General features: G+C 36.0%; 1 long non-coding RNA gene across 2 annotated transcripts; it reads left to right on the forward strand.

Annotated features, from left to right (window-relative positions):
• The first annotated feature begins 1,684 nt into the window (after positions 1–1,684).
• Positions 1,685–3,868, forward strand: LOC122137256. Of its 2 annotated transcripts, XR_006154712.1 has the most exons (4): positions 1,685–1,985; positions 2,362–2,554; positions 2,980–3,077; positions 3,390–3,868. It is a non-coding gene; the product is annotated as an uncharacterized LOC122137256 (long non-coding RNA). The 2 variants fall into 2 exon arrangements; XR_006154711.1 differs by lacking the exon at positions 2,980–3,077.
• The last annotated feature ends 861 nt before the right edge of the window (positions 3,869–4,729 follow it).

The raw sequence follows: 4,729 nt of genomic DNA on the forward strand, positions 1-4,729 counted from the left end.
TTTGGGACAATTCTGCCAAATTTGGTGTTTTGGACCTACGGTTTTGGCTGACCATACACTTTTAGGGTAGAAAAAGAAGAAGATGAAGAAAATCTGTACAAAAACAAACCCTTCGGTGCTTGGACCTTTAATTAGTGATGCAGCACTTATTAAAGATCACATTAGAAAACTACTTACTTAAAGCTGAGCTACTGTCTAACTTTTAGTTAGTCACTGACAAAACTAAAAGAGAGAAGGAAAGAAAAAAACAAAAAGAGTCTGCATGATTGGCCTTAGGGTTCCTTGACCTGAACACTGGAAAAAATAAACTCATCTTAGCAGTATTTTAAGACATCATGCAGCATGCATTTCAAATAGATAAAGGATATAGTCTGAAATAGTTTGCTGAAGGCTTGGACAACAACTTGTGTTTCACTCTGATGGGTAAGGATGGAAAAACTTTAACAAAAAAAAACAAAAGCAAAAACAACAACACCAATAACAACAAATTCAAACAAGAACAACATTCTCCTTCTGCTTCTTCCCCTTGAACCTCAAATACAACCCCCATACCCCCATATTGTCAATGTAAGACCACAGACCAACTACAGTGGCAAGCTCTCACTGTGAAAACACTACATAACTGAATAAGAAGATAAAGTGATTTTATTGAGCATTTCCTTCGACTACTACCATAAATGATAAAATGGTTGTTGAAAGGGAGCCACTGAGAATTATTACTGACTTGATTTTGATTAAATTTTATTTACATCTAAATGGTAATCAACATGAAACAAACCCAAAATTGTGGCCCTAAACTGCTTAATAATCTGAATTCAGTTCAATTTAATTGAGTCTGTTACTTTGTGTGGAACCTGTATCAAGCCTGAATTATGTCTTATTTGAAACAATGAAGGAGTAGTTCATTCCATGATTGTATGTTGCTTCATAAGAGCTTATATTGCACAAAAAAAAAAAAAAAAAAAAAAAAACTGTGCAACTAAATTCGTCACAAGAAACTAATGCAGGCATAGTGTGGTTCCCAAGGTGTGCTGCTCATTTTCAACATATTTTCTGCTGAGTTCAATGTATGATGCAGGGCAAGAAACATATACCTTACTCTCAGTGCTGCTTCTGGAACATAGCACCACGTGGCTCATGTGGGCTGTAATGTGTTAATACAGGCACAAAAATAACATGTGCAAATGTTATAAAAAAAAAAAAAAAAAAAAAATTTGTGTGATGTCGTCACAGAAACAATAATGCATGACATAGTGGTTAGCCAACCCTGGTCCCTTTCCGACACCACACGGCGCTAATTTATGGAGGCACCCAACACACTCTTCAGTCTCCTGTACCGGTATTGCGCCAACTATTTAATCAAACAAAAGCACCTGATTCAAGTCATCAGCTCATTAGTAGAGACTCCAAGAAGACCTGAAATTATTATTTACAAAAAGAGATACACACACAAGCAAATATTGGGAACCCCTGTACTAAATTACTACACTAAACAGAACAGACTTCTTTCACATCTTGCACCACTTTTGTTGGATAGGCCTATCACAATATATAATGAAAAATTGCATAAGTTTGTGAAAAGCACGATCTTGGGTGAGCACGTCTCGCCATTCCACTTTTGTTGTTTGTATTAGTACCTCATATTCAACTCTAAAAACACAACATATTCAAACACAAAATCCAGCTGTGGCAGTTCCAGATGGTCCAGCTCTGCAGCCAATTTATAAAACTGTAGGAAATGATGCAAGACTAGAGCAAGTCTAAATACACAACATATGCAAACATAAAATTGCCAAATGTATTAAAAAAAAAAAAAAAAAAAAATGTTGTGATGTCAAGACGCTGACGCTAATGACCGGACAACAATCGGACAACAGACGCAGAGCGCCAGATTTGAAAGAATTTACGGCAGCTGAAGAGAAACGTAGAAGTGTCAAAGGCGGCTTTGTGGCTTCAAACAACAATTGTGCCCCCCTTTGATTAAGGTAAGTACATCACCGTTATTCTTTCTCACAATAATGGCACTTTTGTCAGGTAACGTTAAGTTGGAAAGTATTTTGAGATGAATGAATCGGCAAGTGCCAATGATCGTCGTCACAGTGTTCACAGTGTCAACGACATGATTTAAACCTGACAAACGTTTATGCTATAAACAATGTAATAGTTTTTGATACTTGTTGTTATATTGTTGACAAATTGTGTACCTTTTTCATGTACTTCAAAGTATATTTTATGTACGAAATTCACGAAATCAGTAATGTAATATGTAATGCTTCTGTTTATCTCCAATGCTCCCCAAAAACATCTGTTCTGGAAGTATGTACGGATGCATTTAAAATCTCATACTTCTCAACTTTACAGTAGGTGGCAAACAATATGTGAACAGAATAGTATGTCTGGAATCACATTATTCATAAAACAGTTGGCAAAAAGTCTCTGGATGACACACTATTTCCGGCAAGATTCTGAAGTGTGCATCTGGTGGACACTTTTCTATCCCATGAGTCCACAGAGAGGATTTGTGAATGGCAGGAAAGCAACACATCTGACGCAGGTAGGTTACATGACAATGACAACATGACAAATGGAAAACGTCCCTATTACTTTCATACTATACACAGTTAACCATATAGAGCAACCCTTTTTACTGGTTTCTACATTATTATTAGTTCAAAATATGTGCACAGTCAGAGTATGTGATTTCAGATGCAGCCCACTTGTATGGCTATCCACTGTAATTACGTCATACATCTACAAACACTTACTTAACTATAGGGGTCTTCAAATTTGCAAAAACACACCAAACTATGTAGTTGCTTTAATACCTTAAGATAATTGAAGTACTATTGTACATCTTCCTAAGCACCAATAAATTTTTATTTTATTCCACTTTTATCTATGCAAATTGAAATCATTGGTGTTTTTTGGTCACTCTGGTGTAGGTTGGAAATTATAATTTGAAACTGCCTGTTTACTTAGTTGCCTAGTTCATATTCGTCACATCAGAAATAAGCAATCACTGTTGCCTCCAGAAGTGTTTGGACCCTACTTTTTTCTGCTGCATTTCATGTGCCCAGGTATGTCAATCATCATTGGTTTCATTAAAATTAATAAAATGACTAAACTATTCAAGAGTACCAAAGCTTGACTTAAAAAAAAAAAAAAAAAAGTTGTTTATACATTTAAGGAATTATACTTGTGTCAAAATGTGGAGGCTACAAAAGTATCAAATGAAAAAGAAGGGTAGAGGGAACATGAGGAAGGAATTTGTGTTTTGATGACCACAGTGATAAAGATTATAATAACAATATAATCATTGTCAATAACAGTATTACAGGAGATTTCATCTTACAGTGAATCCCATAACCATTGTGCCTCTCCATCTCCAGCAGGATCTTCTCTTTTAAATTTCCCCATGTGCTTTCAAGAACAAGCTGGAGTTTGTCCTTATCAAGTCTCTGGTGGGATGGAGTTCGATGCAACAAATGCATCTCACTCACTCCTGGAGTGTCTAGTACTTCAGCATTCACCATCTCAGTGGAGCAGAATGTTAAATGACGATCAGGATGAGCTGAGAAAGCAATTACAGAGAAGAGGAGGAGAGACAATGCAGGCAAGTGACAGCAACACAAAAAAAGCAAAAGTAAGATAATGACAGAATTGGAGATGCTTCATGGATATAAGGTAATAAGTTATATTGATATTTGCTAAAGAAAGCATCACTTCTTAAGGTAAGGCTTACATAAGTATTACATTTCTGCACTTAGCTCATCTTGCTCATTAGTGTTCTAAAATCTGACTTGCAGTTTTGGCAATAAAACCTGTGAAAAAAAAAAAAAACATGCGGTTAGGCTCTTTCAGGCACCAAGAACATCCTAGCAATGGCCTATATAGCACAAGGCACAAAAGACTTGAAAATTACTAGCAACTCAATGGGAATATGACTTTTTGAGTTTTTTTTTTCTTTTTTTATTAAAAGAAAATATCACTCAATACAATTTTTATTATTATTTTTTTTATATAAAATATGCCTTTTCATTTTAGTCCATTTGGCCATGTTCACAACCCTGAAAATTATATTGTTACACAAAATGACTCTTGAGAAAGTAAAACTTTTTAGAGAATCTGTCATACTGCCTGAGCTGCTATCATTGTCCCTGGTGTCTGTAGCAGTCTGTTCAATCTACAGTAATCCAAGTGACAAATTGAAATGGCCACTGTCCAAATCTGACCTGTGGCTCCAGTCCTTTCTCCGCCCTGTCTATGTGCTGACGGTATGCTATTCCAGCAGCTCAAGTCAAATGTGAGTGAATGTGCAGTCTTGAATCTTAACTTTTTCCCTCTTGTTTCTTCTAAATAGTTTTGCTAAGCAAATTTTCAGTCTGCTGAGACACTATCAGCCAAGCAGATGTATGTAACTAATGGTGCTGCAATGATTGAGGTAACTTTTTGGAAAAGGTGGGTAAGTATAGGGAATTTTTCCACCTTGGATACCAGGACTATTGTGGATATGCACAATAGACCTGATCAGCGTTCTTCTGTAAGGGCCAGATTTACTAACAAACTGTCTTTTGGCGTTAAAATATTACTTTGAGGATTTACTAAAGACAGTGAAGAATTAGCGCTGAAAAGGTATGGACACCTTGTTTTTGCACCTGACATTATTGAATATGCAATTGTGTATTTGAATATGTTTCCCTTTCAGACACAAAATTTATGGGAGGAGAGC

This window comes from Cyprinus carpio, chromosome B4 (genome assembly GCF_018340385.1).
Source record: "Cyprinus carpio isolate SPL01 chromosome B4, ASM1834038v1, whole genome shotgun sequence".
In the NCBI taxonomy this organism is placed as follows: domain Eukaryota; kingdom Metazoa; phylum Chordata; class Actinopteri; order Cypriniformes; family Cyprinidae; genus Cyprinus; species Cyprinus carpio.